This window comes from Ahaetulla prasina, chromosome 2, assembly GCF_028640845.1.
Source record: "Ahaetulla prasina isolate Xishuangbanna chromosome 2, ASM2864084v1, whole genome shotgun sequence".
Lineage (NCBI taxonomy): Eukaryota > Metazoa > Chordata > Lepidosauria > Squamata > Colubridae > Ahaetulla > Ahaetulla prasina.
The window spans coordinates 194,985,732-195,004,657 of record NC_080540.1 but is presented as its reverse complement, the minus strand read 5'-3'; positions in this window follow the sequence as shown (position 1 = coordinate 195,004,657).

The following is an 18,926-nucleotide window of genomic DNA, read 5'->3' as shown; positions in this document are numbered from 1 at the left end:
CAAAAGGGCTCAAAAGTATGGTAAATAGGTGACATCTAGGTATTCAGGTTGATTTCTAGAAGGTTAATGAACTACCATTCAAATGATCAAGGACAATATTTCTCCAATCTGCTATCTTTAAATGAGTATGTCTGCTTTCACAGAATTGTGGCCAAACATTTGAGGAGGAATAAACTAATATACCTCTATATAAAAGTGCAGGACAAGTTAACCATTTAATTTTAGCTGTTGATACTTTCTCATATATAAGAAATATACATTAAGTTGTGTTTTTACTCCTGAATGTATCTACTATAAATATACAGTACATCAGTATAATGATTCTTATGGGACAGCCAGTTTCATGTAATATTTATTTTATTTTTTATTTGTCATACAGTATATATAAGCATAAGCATGAAATAACTATACAATATATAAGCATATATATAAGTATGAGTATGTAATAACTATATTAATTGGGTATAACGAAAGGAAACAATAGGACAGGAACGGTAGGCACACTTGTGCTCTTATGCACGCCCCTTACACACCTCTTAGAAATGGGGTGAGGTCAATAGTAGACAGTTTTTGGTTGAAGCTTTGGGGATTTTGGGAAGAAACCACAGAGTCAGGTAGTTTATTCCAAGCATTAACAACTCTGTTACTGAAGTCATATTTTTTGCAGTCAAGATTGGAGCAGTTAACATTAAGCTTAAATCTAGTGTGTGCTCGTGTATTGTTGCAATTGAAGCTGAAGTAGTCTTCGACAGGAAGGACATTGTAATAGATGATTCTATGAGTTAAACTCAGGTCATGTCAAAAGCGATGTAGTTCTAAATTTTCTAAACCCAGGATTTCAAATCTGGTGGCATAAGGTATTTTGTTGTATTCAGAGGAGTGGAGAACTCTTCTTGTAAAATATTTCTGGACACGTTCAATTGTGTTGATGTCAGAAATGTGGTATGGGTTTCAGACAATCGAGCTGTATTCAAGAATTGGTCTAGCAAATGTTTTATATGCTCTGGTTAGTAGTGTAGTGTTTTTGGAGAAGAAGCTACGTAAGATTAGGTTTACAACTCTTAAAGCCTTTTTTGCGATGTAGTTGCAGTGGGCTTTGGCACTTAGATCATTTGAAATAAAAACTCCAAGGTCTTTAACAGGGTGGGGGTCATCTGTAAGGTAATGTCCATAAAGCTTGTACTTTGTGTTTAGGGTTTTTTTTCCAATATGTAAGACTGAGCATTTGCTGGTTGAGATTTGGAATTGCCAAGGTTTAGACCATTCAGATACAAAGTCAAGGTCTTTTTGAAAGGTAGTTGTATTGTTGGTGGTGTTAAATAGTTTGACATCGTCAGCAAAGAGAATACAATTACTTGTAATATGGTCACAGAGATCATTAATGTATAATATGAAGAGGGTTGGTCCAAGAACGCTGCCTTGGGGAACGCCACTTTTGACAGGAACAGGATTTGATAGGGCATTGCCAATTTTGACCACTTGTTGTCTGTTTGACAGGAAAGCTATTATCCAGTTGTGGAGGGGTCCTGAAATGCCGTAGGATTTTAGTTTTAGTTTTTTCACTATTGTGAAAAAATGTACCAGGTTAGAAACTGGAAGACCAGGAGTTCTACTTCCACCTTAGAAATAAAGCCAACCCTTCTCTCTCAGCTCTAGGCAAAGGAAAATGGTAAACCATTTCTGAAAATTTAGACAAGAAAACTGCAGGGGCTTGCACAGCAAATCTCCAAGAGTCAACACTACTTGAAAATCAATCAATCGGTAATGTATGTTTTGAGGAAAACTGCGATGCAAGGAAAAGAGAAATAATGGTTTCTGCAGGAACCAATGCATCATAAAGCTGAAGTCAATAGGAAAAGCATAATAAAAGAGTGCAATAGAGATACTGTGCTGCTATACTCATAATCTATATTTACACCAATCATAAGATGTTTGAAATTTTAGAATGCCTGCTCAAATGCTCAGTCAAATCAAGTGATCAGAAGGCTAGTTTTCCCATAGGAAGTTTTCCCATAGGAAGTAGGAAATAGGAAGCCTGGGTAGTGTACTTACATTTCCCAGCACATAGTATTCATAGGCTAACTGAACATGGAAAATTTGTTAAAAGTTATGCATCAACTTTATGATAACTATTAATGATCTCCTTCATGAATTTGTCTCAACTTTTACAGCTATCACCTAATAAAAAGTTAATTTAATAATGTAATGCATACTTTCCAAGTAAGCAATTTCTTTAACTATGAAGAAATATTAGCTTTTTAATATTTACTGAAGAAGAAAGAGATGCTTTTCCTTGCCCTGTTATTTTATTTATTTATTTATTTATTTATTTGATTTTTATACCGCCCTTCTCCCGAAGGACTCAGGGCGGTGTACAGGCAACAATAAAATACAGAACACCACAATATACCATTTAAAATACGAATTAAAAAACTTATTATAATTAGCCTAAAACCTTAAAATTTATAAAACCAAACCCCATTTAAAATTAATAGAGAATTTAAAATCGATAAAATTTATGTAATTTAAAATTTAAAATTTAAAATATAAAATTTAATATTTAGGCCAGCCGTATGAATGAAAAGATATGTCTTCAGTTCGGAAAGTCCGAAGGTCAGGTATTTGGCGTAAGCTTGGGGAAGCTCGTTCCAAAGTGTGGAGCCCCACAGAAGGCCCTTCCTCTGGGGCCGCCAGTGACATTGCTTGGCGGACGGCACCCTGAGAAGTCCCTCTGTGAGAGCGCACGGGTCGGTGGGAGGCATGTGGTAACAGCAGGCGGTCCCGTAAGTACCCAGGCCCTAAGCCATGGGCGCTTTAAAGGTCGTGAACCAACATTTAGTGCACTGGAAGGCCACAGGTAGCCAGTGCAGTCTGCGAGGAGCGGTGTTACGTGGGAGCCACGCCAAGCTCCTCTATCACCCGCAGCTGCATTCTGGACTAACTGAAGCCTCCGAGTGCACTTCAAGGGAGCCCATGTAGAGAGCATTACAATAATCCAAGCGAGAGGTAACGAGCGTGAGTGACTGTGCACAAGGCATCCCGATCAAGGAAGGCGCAACTGCGAACCAGGCGAACCTGGTGGAAGGCCCTCCTGGAGCGGCCGTCAAATGATCTTCAAACGACAGCCGGTCATCCAGGAGGACACCTAAATTGCGCACCCTATCCTTTGGGGCCAATAACTGCCTCCAACAGTCAACCGTTGCAGTTGACTGAATCGGGATGCCGGCATCCACAGCCACTCCGTCTTGGAGGATTGAGCTTGAGCCTGTTTCTCCCCATCCAGACCCGCAGCTTCCAAACACCGGGACAGCACTTCAACAACTTCATTGGGGTGGCCGGGGTGAAAAGTACAGCTGGGTGTCATCAGCACTGTTGGTATCTCACCCCAAGCCACTGATGATCTCACCCAGCGGTTTCATAGATGTTGAACAGCAGGGCGAGAGAATCGACCCCGCGGGACCCCACAAGTGAGGCACCTCGCGCCGACCTCTGCCCCTGTCAACACTGCTCATGACCGGTCGGAGAGATAGGAGGAGAACCACCGACACGGTGCCTCCCACTCCCAATCCCCCAACCGGCGAGCAGGATACCATGGTCGATGGTATCAAAAGCCGCTGAGAGATCTAATAGGACCAGGGCAGAGGAGTACCCCTGTCCCTGGCCCGCCAGAGATCATCCACCAATGCGACCAAAGCTGTTTCCGTGCTGTATCCGGGTCGAAGTCGGACTGGAACGGGTCTAGATAGACAGTTTCATCCAGGTATTGGGGTAGCTGTCACACAGCATTTCTACAACCTTCGCAACAAAGCGAAGGTTGAGACTGGACGATAGTTACCCAAAATAGCTGGGTCCAGGAGGGCTTTGAGGAGGGTCTCACCACCGCCTCTTTCAAGGCGGCAGGAAAACCCTTCCAACAAAGAAGCGTTGATAATCCTCTGAGCCAGCCTCGTGTCACCTCCTGAGTGGCCAGTACCAGCCAGGAAGGACACGGGTCCAGTAAACATGTCGTGGCGTGAAGCCTCCCCAACAACCTGTCCACGCCTCGAGCCACAGGGTCAAACTCATCCCAAACCGTTCAACAAGACGGTTCTCTCTCTCGCTTGGATCATCCCGGTCCAGACCGTCCCGGAGCTGAGCGATTTTATCGTATAGATAACCACTAAACTCCTCGGCACGCCCCTGCAAGGGTCATGTATGTTCTGACAAAGAGATATATTAGAATTCTGCATGCCATTGTTACAAAGCAGAAAACAATCCCGGCTTTTCCTCCAGGAAGTAGAAAACCAGTTTTTGCAGAAGTGGCTATTGATGTGGAGGTGACAATATTTCTGTCTTGCATTACCATCATTTTCAAATCATGAGTAAACATTTTTGAAACAGTCCAGTCCACTTCAATATTATGCTCTTCTTCCCCATTTCCAAGAAACTGACAAAAGAAATTAACGATGCCCGGAGGAGTCATATATTTTCGAGTTCCTTGTACAGTGGCCTTTGTTTCTAGGTAACATTTAGATCCTGTTCTTCAGACTCAGAAATAATCTCAAACTACCATGAATCAATATTTACCACTGATAAATTATAGAAAATTCTTTGAAAATCAGCTAGAAAAACTCTGGGAGGAGTAAACTCTTTCTCCTCTTTAAAGCAACTGATTTTCAATTTCTGAGATTATTGCCATTATTTATTTATTTATTTAACATTATTTTAACCAGCCTGAAGGATCAGTGATTCTGTCAAATAAAAATACAATACTATAAATACAATTAAAAATCAATTAAAACTTACATCTAAGATTAAAAATTTAGGATAAAAACCCATTAAAAACCCATAGATTTAAAAACTAACCCAGTCCAGCGCTTGAAATAGTATATGAAATACCAGTACGGTACTATATTTTTATAAGCTAAATTATAAATGTAGTACCACTTTTGCTACTTGCTACTTGCTTCTATTTAAAAAAAATCACGTATGAGTACACTTCTCTGTATTTTTATAGTGAATTCTGCTTCTTTCACTTTTGGGAAAAACAAGCATACTCTCTTCCCATAGAACAAAGTGCAATTTTAGACAAAATGTAGTTTTGATCTCTAATGCAAATAGAATGCTTCTGAAGATTTGACTTCTCTCTTTAATCTTTAACATTCACGGACTTGATTTATAAGATGAATCATCTTGTTACCTGGCCAACGACTCTTTCCAGGTTTATTCTAGAGAATAACACCATTAAAGAGATGTTATGGGTAAAACTTACAATTGAGCATTCTACTCTTTAACCTGCCTCTAGCTTTTAATGGACAAAGCTTATATCAAGTCTGCTCGATCAGATCGGGAAAACCAGGTGGTGGAGTGGCTATCTTTTACACACTGAATCTAAAAAATATCCAAGTAGCACATAAACTCTTCCTGAAACTATAGTGCGACCTATCCTTGACACTCTTGATTCTTACTATGCTACAGAGCCCCGACTGACATTACCGCAAATATGCTAACCTCAATGCTAACATGGACTACCTCTTGCCCATACCTCTCTTCCTGGGTGACAAATCTACCTCTCATCACCAATGAATGTTCAACTGACCCAATCCATACTACACTTTCCAACGCTCTTTCAAACCTAGGTCAAGAACAACATGTAACTAACAATACAAGAGTCAACAACTCCCTAGACCACATCATCAGCAACAATCCAAACTCAATTTACGGACTACAAATTAAAGAACCTTTTCAAACAGTGACCACTGCATGATTGATTTTTGTCTCAATATCGTCCATACTTTCGTCATAACACCAGAACTCCCAACTACAACTTCAAAGCCAATTATGACCTTATAAACAACGATCTTTCACTTCTGAACTGGCAAAATCTGTTTGCAACCTGCATAACTGATGACCTCTATAGAATCTTCCTACTTGAAATCAATAGAGTCATTAAATTATATGTACCAATGACTACCATGTCCAAGAAAAACAAACTACCCATATCAATAAAAAGCTTCAATCAAAAAAAATCCTCTGGAAAAGAAACAAAAAGGCTATGTTACAAACTTGAAACCGTTACAGAAACATATGCAACCAAATAAAACTGAATGCACAAATTACCACCAAGCAAGAAGAAAACCTTCTACAAATTCAATCGTGCCTTTTATAATTTTGTCAACGTAAACTTCAAGATCCATCCCACCACTAAAGATTCTAACAACAAAGAATGCAATGTGAAACAGTCAAAAAACCTCTTCAACATTTTCTTTGGCTCAGTTTTTGTTAACTCCGATAACACATATCCAACATTCCAAACGAACCAGCAATGACTATGATGATTTAACTCATATAGATTTCACAGAAGACAACGTTGGTAAAGCTCTTCACAACTTAAAACCATCGCTTTCTATTGGACCTGATGGTCTATGTGCATATTTCTTAAAAACTTTCCATTAATATAGCTGAACCCTAAGTATTATCTTTGATAAAGCTTTCACTACCAGTTCTCTTCCCAAACTTTGGTCACTATACAGTCATCCCCATCTTCAAAAGGAGACCCCAGCTTAGTGAAAACTACAGACCGATCTCCCTTTGCTGCGTCACCTGCAAAGTCATGGAATCTATCATCAATCAATCCATTACCTCACACTTAGAAACTAACAACCTACTCTCCAACAAACAATTTGGTTTCAGGAAAAGTTATCATGTAACTTACAACTTCTCCACTGCAAAACATATGGACTTCAAATCTAGATCAAGGCAAATCAATAGATGCAATCTACATAGACTTCTGCAAAGCTTTTGACTCAGTAGTACGATAAACTTCTCCTTAAACTAACATCCTATGGCATCTCAGGACCCCTCCACAAATGGATATCTGCTTTTCTGTCTAACAGACAACAAGTGGTCAAAATTGGCAATGCTTTATCAAATCCTGTTCCTGTCAAGAGTGGCGTTCCTCAAGGCAGCGTCCTTGGACCAACACTCTTTATTCTATACATTAATGATATTTGTGACCATATCTCAAGTAATTGTGTTCTTTGCTGACGATGTCAAACTATTTAACACCACAGACAACACTTCTATCATTCAAAACGACCTTGACCATCTAACCGCTTGGTCTAAAAATTGGCAGCTCCAAATTTCAACCAGCAAATGCTCAGTCTTACATATAGGAAAAAAGAACCCTAAAACTAAGTACATACTAGATGGACATTACCTTACAGACAACCCCCATCCCGTTAAAGACCTTGGAGTTTTCATGTCAAATGATCTAAGTGCCAAAGCCCACTGCAACTACATAGCAAAAAAAGCTCTAAGAGTTGTAAACCTAATTTTGCGTAGCTTCTTTTCCAAAAACACCACACTACTAACCAGAGCATATAAAACATTTGCTAGACTAATTCTAGAATACAGCTCACCTGTTTGGAACCCTCACATCTCTGACATCAATACAATTGAACGTGTCCAGAAATATTTTACAAGAAGAGTTCTCCAGTCCTCTGAAAACAACAAAATACCTTATCCCACCAGACTTGAAATCCTAGGCTTAGAAAACTTGGAACTCACGCTTCGACAAGACCTAAGTTTAACTCACAGAATCATCTATTGTAATGTCCTTCCTGTCAAAGACTACTTCAGCTTTAATTGCAATAATACAAGGGCAACCAATAGATTTAAACTTAATGTAAACCGCTTTAATCTAGATTGCAGAAAATATGACTTCTGCAACAGAATCATCAGTGCTTGGAATACTTTACCTGACTCTGTGGTCTCTTCTCATAATCCTAATAGCTTTAACCAAAAACTTTCTACTATTGACCTCACCCCATTCCTAAGAGGACCATAAGGGGCGTGCATAAGCGCACAAACGTGCCTACCGTTCCTGTCCTATTGTTTTTCTTTTCTTCTTCCTATATATGTTTATATGTGTATATACTACATAATCTTTTTGTATGATGTTGTGACAAATAAATAAATAAACCTAAGCTCAGAATCCAAATTGCAATGCATGGTCTTCATTAGTATGCATTCATAATATCTAGGATCATGGACTTTGCCAATCATCCTTGTTGTTGTTGTTGTCGTCAACATCATCATCATCATCATCATCTGTTGTATCTTTAAAATATTTGGCTATTTAGAAAGGTCCAAGCAAAGTCAAGTGAAAGCAAAGAAGCATTCCTATAAGGGCACCATAGACTGTACATTAGCAGATTTTCTAGCGAGGAACTGATGCTGTTAAAATTTCTGCTCCTCTGTTCCTCTTTAGACTTGGAGTTAAAATTAGGTAAATATTGCCCCAGGCTTTTCTCCAGAGTTTTTCATTTGTGATGCAAAAGTGAAAAGAGAATCAAAGTGCATTGGATTTAGCTTGTTAAAAAGGTGCAAAGTTGTGAATATGTGAATGTACGATGGTGTATCCAGGGCATGAGAGCAAGGGACTACCCCAGGGGTGCTAGTCAGCAGGTTCTGGAGAACTGGTAGCAGAAATTTTGAGCAGTTCAGAGAACGGGCAAATATCACCTCTGCCTGGCCCCAGAGTGAGGTGGGAATGGAGATTTTGTAGTATCCTTCCTCTGCCATGCCCATCAAGCCACGCCCACAGAACCGGTAGTAAAAAAAGTAGTCCAGTGGTGGAATTCAACCACTGGACTACCCTGCTCACTAGACACATTTAACCAACTTGAACAAATGTTGGAGTGAATATTGGCTTCTTCCAAAACTATATCTTATTATTTATCCATTGTTCCAGACAAAAAAAAACTACATTTAAAATAAGAAGGAAGCCAATCAGCTTCTGTTAGTCATAGTTATTGCTAGAAATTTGATCATGTTTATACAGTAGTAGTTGTCTAGGTTAGGTTTTGCAGAAGGAAGACTGTAATTTCTTAATCAGAAGGACAATTAAAATTTCTGATATTAGGATTTATAAGTGCCAGGTGTTATGTATAATCCAAATGGGCAATGCATTGCTGACTTAATCTCTGCAGCTGAACAGACACATATACAATTGCTGCATGGGAGGGTTATATCTTTGTCTCTAGAGGAAAAAGTTGGATTTTGAGGAAGCAAGACAAGGCCACTTGGATTGTATATAATATGGCAATATTGTGCACAAGAGGATTAAAATAGAATGGTGGACAGGAGTTGAGGATAGAATTCTTCTTTAGAAAGGTACATAATGATGTCATTTATACAAATGTTTAACAGCAAGGGAACAAGAATACTTAACTGTTTAACTTAATCTAAAGATAGGGATGGGAGTGGTTAAACCACCACTTCAATTGCCTTTAATCTGCATTGTCGTATTTTGATGTATTTTGATAATATAATATAATATAACAACAGAGTTGGAAGGGACCTTGGATGCCTTCTAGTCCAACCCCCTGCCCAGGCAGGAAACCCTATACCATCTCAGACAGATGGTTATCCAACATTTTCTTAAAAATTTCCAGTGTTGGAGCATTCACAACTTCTGCAGGCAAGTCGTTCCACTTATTAATTGTTCTAACTGTCAGGAAATTTCTCCTTAGTTCTAAGTTGCTTCTTTCCTTGATCAGTTTCCACCCATTGCTTCTTGTTCTACCCTCAGGTGCTTTGGAGAATAGTTTGACTCCCTCTTCTTTGTGGCAACCCCTGAGATATTGGAACACTGCTATCGTGTCTCCCCTAGTCCTTCTTTTTATTAAACTAGACATACCCAGTTCCTGCAACCGTTCTTCATATGTTTTAGCCTCCAGTCCCCAATCATCTTTGTTGCTCTTCTCTGCACCCTTTCTAGAGTCTCAACATCTTTTTTACATCGTGGCGACCAAAACTGAATGCAATATTCCAAGTGTGGCCTTACCAAGGCATTATAAAGTGGCACTAACACTTCACGTGATCTTGATTCTATCCCTCGGTTTATGCAGCCCAGAACTGTGTTGGCTTTTTTAGCAGCTACTGCACACTGCTGGCTCATATCTAAATGGTTGTCCACTAGGACTCCAAGATCCCTCTCACAGGTACTACTATTGAGCAAGGTACCACATATACGGTACCTGTGCATTTTGGTTTTTTTGCCTAAATGTAGAATCTTACTTTTTTCACTGTTGAATTTCATTTTGTTAGAGCCCAATGTTCAAGTCTGTCAAGATCCTTCTGTATCTTGAGCCTATCTTCTGGAGTGTTGGCTATTCCTGCCAGCTTGGTGTCATCTGCAAATTTGATGAGTTCCCCATCTATCCCCTTGTCCAAGTCATTGATGAAGATGTTGAAGAGTACTGGGCCTAAAACAGAGCCTTGGGGTACTCCACTGCATACTTCCCTCCATGTGGATGTAGTTCCGTTGAGGACTACACGTTGAGTGTGGTTGGTCAGCCAGTTACTTAATCCATCTGGTGGTGGTGCTGTCAAACCCACATTTTTCTACTTTATCTAGTAGTAGGTTATGGTCTACTTTATCAAATGCTTTACTGAAGTCCAAGTAAATTATATCGACAGCATTCCTCTGGTCTACTAATTTTGTCATTTTGTCAAAGAATGCGATAAGATTAGTCTGGCATGATCTGTTTTTGACAAACCCATGTTGGCTTTTGGTTATTACTTTGTTTGCTTCTAGGTGTTCGGTGATTCGTTGCTTGATTAACTTTTCCAGAATCTTCTCCGGTATTGAGGTCAGGCTGATAGGTCTGTAGTTTCCTGGATCTGTTTTTTTTCCTTTTTTGAAGATGGGAACTACATCAGCTCTTTTCCAGTCCTCTGGCAGCTCCCCTGTGCTCCAGGATCTTTGAAAGATATAGTTCAGTGGTTCTGAGATCACATCTGCCAGTTCCTTCAGAACCTTGGGGTGTAATCCATCCGGTCCTGGTGATTTGAACTCGTCTAGGGTAGACAGGTGTTCACTTACCATTTTCTTCCCTATTTTAACTTGTGTTTCTAATCTGTTTTTTGTAGTGCTGGTTTTGATAGGTTGGATTGTTTTTTCCTTTTGTGTAAAGACAGATGCAAAATATGAGTTAAGTAGATCTGCTTTACCTGTTGCTTGTCATCTTCTTGCCACTTTCTCCCAGCAATGGGCCAATTGTTTCCTTGACTTTTTTCTTGTTTTTAACATGTTGGAAGAAGCTTTTTTTGTTATTTTTTACTTTTGTCGCTAGCCTTTGTTCATTGTGAGCCTTAGCTTTCCTCACTTCATCTTTACAGGCTCGGGCTATTTGCTGATATTCTGCCTTAGTTATTTGCCCCTCTTTCCACTTTTTATATTTGTCCTTTTTGTCTTTCAATTTGTCAGATAGTTCTTTATGCATCCATGCTGGTTTCTTTTGAGATCTATTATTTTTCTTCATTGGTATTGTGCTAGACTGCGCTTTTATAATCTCGCTTTTCAAAATTTCCCAAGCTTCTTGAGTTGTTTTTCCCTGAGGATTCTCATCCATTGAATCCTTCTCAAGCTCTCTAAGTTTATTGAAATTAGCTCTTAAAGTCCAAGACTCTAGTTTGACTTTGTTCTACTACTTGTATTTGCTTAATGTCGAATTCCAATATTGCGTGGTCACTTGCCCCCAAGGTTCCTGTAGCTTCAACACCTTCTATCATTTCATCTCTGTTAGAGAGAATTAAGTCCAGTATGGCTGATCCCCTTGTTGCCTTCTCTATTTTTTGGGAAACAAAGTTGTCTGCTAGGTTTGTTAGGAACCTGTTGGATCTTCCACTTGGCGCAGAGTTTGTTTCCCAGTTGATGTCAGGGTAGTTAAAATCCCCCATTACTACTGTGATGTGCTTCCTACATACCTTAGCTAGCTGACTAGCAAAAAGTTCATCTACTTCCTCTGTTTGGTTGAGTGGCCTATAGTATAGACCTATGGCAATATCGTTTTTCACCCCTTTTATTTTGACCCAAATGCATTCAAGATGATTTTCATCATTGTTGTGCTCTATTTCTGTAGAGATGTAGTTATTTCTTATGTATAGTGCAACTCCATCTCCTCTTTTATTTGGTCTATTTCTTTTAAATAATTTATATCCTTCTAGCTGTATGTTCCATTTGTCAGTTTCATCCCACCAAGTTTCCGTAATGGCAACAATATCATATCTACCCTCATTTACTTGAATTTCTAATTCACCCTGTTTATTCCTCATACTCTGTGCATTGGTGTATTGACATTTGAGTCCATTTGGACTGACCTTGTTTTTACTGTCTACATAACCTGTGTTGACTGCCCCTCCTTTCTTGCCACCTGTTGGTTTAGTGCACATGGTATGGCACTCACTGTTAAATGCTTGGTTTTGCTTGATAGCAGGGCTGATAGTCTTACCCATACAGACATCTATGTTACATGCACTGATAACCCTTTTAGTTTTCGATTGCTGGGGACAGAAATTTTCTGTATCAGTTAATTCTCTGTCCCCACTGTTCAGTTTAAATGTTTATCCAGAAAATCTGTGAATTTATTGCTAAGTAACTCAGTCCCTTTCTTTGATGGATGCAATCCATCTCTTTTGTACAGTTTTTCATTGGACCAGTTGCAGACATCGTGACTAATAAAACCAAAGCCTTCCCTTTTACACCACTCCTTTAGCCACACATTAAACTCCACTACACGCTGGCCTTTACCTTTTTGTTCCTTATGTACTGGTAAAACCTCTGAAAAGATAAGCCTACAACCTATGCTATTAAGTTCATGATCAACCTGAGAAAGTGACTATCAATGGATGTGGCTAATTTACTCCATAGTCTCTCCTAAAGAATTGTGTGAAGACTGTCCTTAAATCAATAAAAGTGTCATAAAGGATCTTTGATCTTTCTTTCTTTGATAGGGCTAGAACATTTTTTGTCTAACTTTAAATGGTGGAAAATTACACATGGAATTATGGTGGAATATCCTGATCTAAAACCTGCTTATTCTTTTCAGATATTTTCTGAAAACATCAAGTCTAAATGTTTATGGTATAAACATTTATCATAGAGTTTGCTGATCATTGACATACAGTTAACTAGGTGATAGCTGATTTGGTCTATCACTTTTTTGTATATTGGGAAAGTGATAGAATTAAGTTACTCTTTGATTGCAATAATGAGTTATTAATGGCAGTAAACAGGGAGACTAACAGAGGAGCCAACCAACCAAGATGTATTTTTAGTATTTTGGCAAAATCCAATTTTACCAGGATCTTTGTCATTTTGTCAGAAATTAATCTGAATCCAAAAGAGATAATTGTGGCTTTTTCATATGCACACATTCAAACTCAAACATTTTTTAAAAGGGAATGTCAACTGTGATTTTCTGCATCAGAGTTCTAGAAGGAACTTATTTCAATGGCAACCTCATTAATCATTTTTGGAATGTGTTTTTGAGTCTTCTGCTTTCTTTCCCAACTTTGAAATATTCATAGACATTTACAACATGGTCTTGTTTCTCACTAGAAAGGAGATTCTTTCAAAGTACATAGTGAAGGAAACAGGGACAATTCAAGAATGTTCACTCAGCTAAGAATAGCTGGTATCTGGAAACTATCTGTATAAGTCTGAAACAACAATTTAATGACATAACAACTTCATTGAGATGTGCTTGAGCATGATCAAATCATATCAAGGACATTCTGTGTCACCAACACACCAAAGGAATGTGCCAGAAAGAAATACACAATTTAGTTGAGATGCAAACACCACTCCATAATTTAGTTGGAAAAAAAGCTGTGTCCTTGCAACCTTCCTTGATCTAGATGTCTTTCGGGTAAAACAAAGGCCCAACTCTAATATTATGCAAATGTGCAAGTGCACCACGGCTCCGTGAGACTTAATTCATTTTGATTGGGCCAACTTGATATATAAGTGTCACTCACATATACATCACTGACTTTTCAGCTATTAGTATTAGCAGGTATATTTGCACATATCTAGAAGCACAATATCTACTAATATCAGATCTAACCACAGTGAATATGCTTTTAGAAGAATGGCTCTTAATCTTTTCCCATTCAAGCTAACCACAATGACCAAATTTGGATTCATGCCACACTGAGACAGAAATAAATAGTCTGTAAATACTTTACTAGTTATGAAGACTGTCATGATGTACAGTGAACAAACTGGTTGTCATTGCAGGGATTATTGTTCAATGAACTCTATGCAGCTTGAAGTGAGTGATTGAAAAGTGAACAAATACAAGATGACGTTGTGGGATTCAAGCTCTTTTAATTAATGTTAAAGATAAACCACTTGTTTCTTCCTCTTCAGCAGAGTTTGTTTACCAAGGAACTATATCTCATGAAAAAAAACACAGTATTTGCTGAATAAATTAAACTGGTATTGAATCTGCCTTGCTAGTCCCCAAATCATGTGCTTTAAATATCCATCATCAACAACAGCAACAACAAAAACAATGACATATTGTCATGGTTTGGAGATATTTAAGCCTTTTCTGGACAGTATTTCTCCCATCCTCAAATTGTTAGTTTGAAAACATGTTGCTCTCTGGCTTTATGACCAGAAGAAACTCCAACTAAAACAGCAACAGCTGTCATAAAATGAGGAAGAATTCAGCCCCATTCATGTTATGTGTCTCCTAACAATTGAGCTTCAGCAGCCCTGGAGTTTGACTATTGCAATAATTCCTACCAAGTTAGGAATTCAGAACTAATTGCTGGGAGGAAAACCTGGATGGGTCTGGTAGATTATAGGAAAAGCCTGGCATAACATGGAATTTGTTTCTTGGTTATTTGGTAAACACTTTTTATTTCAGAAACAATCATTAGGTTAGTGATTAGTTATTTCAGAACCAATAACATCTGGCAAAACAATGTTTACTACCGAGATCAACAGAATATTGGCTAAGTGGAGATCATGGGTGCCTGGGTTGCAATTTTTCAGCTTTTTATTGGATACAGTGACCTAAAATGATTATATTTTTCCTCTCAGACTGCGCTAATATTTTAGTGTATTGTTACACACGGAAACCGCTTCGGTCTTAAAAAAACGTGAATCTTGGGACACCGGTTGTCCCGAGTGCCTGAGGACAGAACTGTAAACAGAACAGCCCAAAGGGCATTGGGTGCAGAGATGGGAACTTTCCAGGGTTTATTGGGGGTGGATTGCCTGCAGTTGGGGAGAGGCAAGTAAGTTACAGTTTACCCCTATTGCCCTTAAGGATCCAGGATGCCTACAAGATAGATTTGCACTCCATTACCTTCAACAGAAAGGAGTATTTAATGACAGACTCAGCTGGCTTGGGTAGTTTTTTTTCCCTTTTTTGTTAATTTATTGCATTTACAATGTTTGCCAAGTCTCTTGTAAAGGATTCAGAAGTTGAGGAAAACGAGAACATTTAGATTAAGAAAGAAGAGAGGGAAAATGCAGTTTGGCTCCAAGTCTAAGTTCTTTGATAAAGTTCATAAATCATACTATCACCTTAAAATGTAATCTGACTTCATTTTTCCACCCATTATAATATAATCAGGTCAGTCTTATCATTTAGGTGCCCCGTTTCTGGACATAATCTGTGTTTTCTGGACAATGATGAACATGTCCTTGATACAGGATAGAATTTATAAAAAAATAGATGGTATCTACAGCTATTTTTAACATGGGTAATTTTAAAACTGTCACTGATGTAGAATATAAGATAGCATGTCTTCTAGAGCAAGGGATTCCATACTTTGATGAGCTTAAAAATGATTTTGGTTGGTTTTGGTTGACTGGTTGCTTTTTTATATGCAGGCCAGAGGTGGGTTTCAGCAGGTTCTGACCAGTTCTGGAGAACTGGTAGTGGAAATTTTGAGTAGTTTGGCGAACCGGTAAATACTACTTGTAACTGGCCCTGCCCCCATCTATTCTCTGCCTCCCAAGTCCCAGCTGATCGGGAGGCAATGGGGATTTTGCAGTAACCTGCCTCTGGAGTGAGGAAGGAATGGAGATGTTAGTGTCCTTCCTCTGCCCAGCCCACCAAGCCACACCCATAGAACCCTTAGGGGAAAAAAATTGAATCCCACCTCTGATGCAGGCATAATACTTCCTGTCAATTGTATAATCATGCTAATTTTGGGGGGAAGGTTAGACTGAGAGAAAGGGTTCAAAGTCATCCAGTTAATTTCATAGCTAAATGGGAACTTGAATCCTCCCAAACATTATTGAGCTCTTTTATCATTACACTCTACTAATTCTCTATCATACTCTCTTTCTCCATTGTGCAAAATACTCTGAATCTGGGTATATCCTAAAAGCAAGTTTGTGTTTTGTTGCCTAAATCATTTGCCTTCCTGTTCTCCCTTTGCACTGGGTTGTTTTTTTTTTTGGTAAATTATAAACCATTGAACAAGGAACTTCTTTTGTTAAAAAGCTGCTTAATCCTTACTGCATTTTAGGCATTTTAGACCTTCCTTAATATAAACAAAAAGAACAGGTTTAGTTTCCCCAGATTCCATGGGGAGAGTCATAGAATAAACAGTGTCACACACACCAAAAAAAAAATGGCACTACTTCCGTTATTGGGAAACGAATGCCCCAGAAAAGAAAGATTGATCCAGGGACCTCTAAATGACCCACAAACTTCTGTGGGGATTCCCAACTGCAGCTTCTTTCTTTTTCCGCTTCATGGACAGTGGCCTTCCGTTGACAGTCAGTTGGATAAAGACAAGTGCTAATGCTGCGCTGTTGTTATTATTAGCATGCATGAAGGAAGATTGGTGTTAGGGCAGTGGTGGGATTCAAATAATTCAACAACCGGTTCTCTGCCCTAATGATTTCTTCCAACAACCAGTTCACCAAACTGCTCAGAAAGTTAACAACCGGTTCTCCCGAAGTGGTGCGAACTGGCTGAATCCCACCACTGTGTTAGGGTGATTGAAATGCAGCGCAGAGGAAGGTTTGTCATGTTGAGCAAGCAGGGCTACCCACCCAATATTTATGCAAGACCTAGTGGAACTCAGGGCTTTGTGTTGTTAAGAATCAAGGCTTCACATTCTTATTTTCTATTGAAATTTGAGCTTACACTTCAGCTGTAATGCTGGGTTATCTGCATTTCAGCGCCAGGCTAAAAAAATTCCCGACTGAACTCTGGAACAGTGCTTGGAACTGAATGATAAGAATGTTGGTGTGAAAGGATAGTAAAGATTGTTTAATCCACCTGTGTCCATCTGTTTCATAAATGTATGTTTATGTCACGCGTATATTTGCTTTTCTAAAATTTAAGAAGTGAACACGGTAAGTTTTAAATAAGGACATCGGATATCTAGGGTTGTTGGGGGCGAGGAAGAGGTTGGTTGTGACATCAGAAGCTCTCAGTATGGTAGAGTGGAGGTGGCTGCTGAAGAAAAGAAGCTGGAAGAAAGCTAACTAAGAGGAGAGGAGAAGAGGCTGGGGGGAGAAGAGGGCAGGGGAGGACAGAAAAAGAGAGGAGACGCTCTGAAACAGCTCCCCAAAGTTATGTTTCTGAATGTTCAGGAGATGTCCAGGAAAGAAAGTAGATGAGGAAAGTCAACCAAGTATATATGACAATGAGTACATTATTGAGACCAATTAATCCAGCATGCAAGAGATGTGAAAGGAGAAACATCCAGAATAGGGACCCTTGGAGGAGAGGATCAATTTTTTTTTCTGTACCGTGTTTTTATTGTTTGTAAGCTGCTTAGAGTCACTGTGGGCAAGTAGGCAGCTATATAAATTTTATAAATAAATAAATTATTCATTTGGGTAATTGTGTTATTATATGTTTGACTTCGTGTCGCTGATTTCCTTTGCAAAAGGAGGATGCTTATATCCTGTCCAAGCAATTTTTCTTTTTTAATTTCCTTTGGTGTCTTAACTATACAAGGGAATGTAAGATGAGTCTTGAGGCTCCCTCTTTGAATGAGGTTAATTCTTTTTAATCAGAACGTTCTGAATAAATTATAATAAAATGATCTTCCTGCCTCAGTCTGTTTTGTTGGACCCTGCATGCCAAGGCATGAACCTAGGGCCAGATTTGACCATCACCCTTATGAAGATACAAACTGATAAAGGTAGAATTTAATTAAGACTGAACTCGCACAGCAAGAAGGGGAGAAGTAAGTCTCTCTTACTTTCAGACTGGCTTGGTAGAGACTAGAAATGGAGAGAGGGGAAGCCAAGCCAGTTAGTGTTATGGCTCACCAAAGTCACAGTAGCTTTAGGGAGAGGCAGCAATAAAAAAAATAACCAGCAATAGTATGATAATGGATACCATCTGAGGTGACTGGAGGAAAGTGCCAGAAACTGGGCTGCATTGTCAAAACCGGTGGCATACAGGCAGTGGTGGGATTCAGCCAGTTCGCACCACTTTGGGAGAACCGGTTGTTAATTTTCTGAGCAGTTTTGTGAACTGGTTGTTGGAAGAAATCATTAGGGCAGAGAACCGGTTGTAAAATTATTTGAATCCCACCACTGCATACAGGGCACAGCAAAAGTGAGAAACGAGTGCCAAGGAGGGCTGGAAACTCTGTCTTTATGATGGGGCAACAGACTTCATATTTGATTCATACTTATCCATGACATTCTCTACATAGTATTTATTATACAATACTGCATTGCTTTGCAAGCTGTTGCAATTTGTTTTCCTGTTTCCAAGGATTTTTTCAACTAATTTACATAAATAAATCTACAGAGAATAACTTCCTTTTGTTACCTGGACCCTGCTGTCACTCCTGTGAGACCAAGATTCAAATTCTTTTTTAGTTATAAAGTTTACCTTGGACATGCTGATCTACCTTGATAGGTTAGATATACTGTAGTAAAGATGCAGTGAGTGAAGGCATAATGCTGCGTGAGCTCTTATGAGGAAGGCAAGTAAAAATATATCTAGCTAAATAAAATTCTCAACATTCTCAACATTCAGCGCATAATCAATATGTAAGTAACAGTCCATGTAGACATCAAATAATGAGCATTAATTTGTGAACAGGCCCCAAGGGATGGAGAGGTAAGAATTGGCAAAATGCACATGCATTTTGAC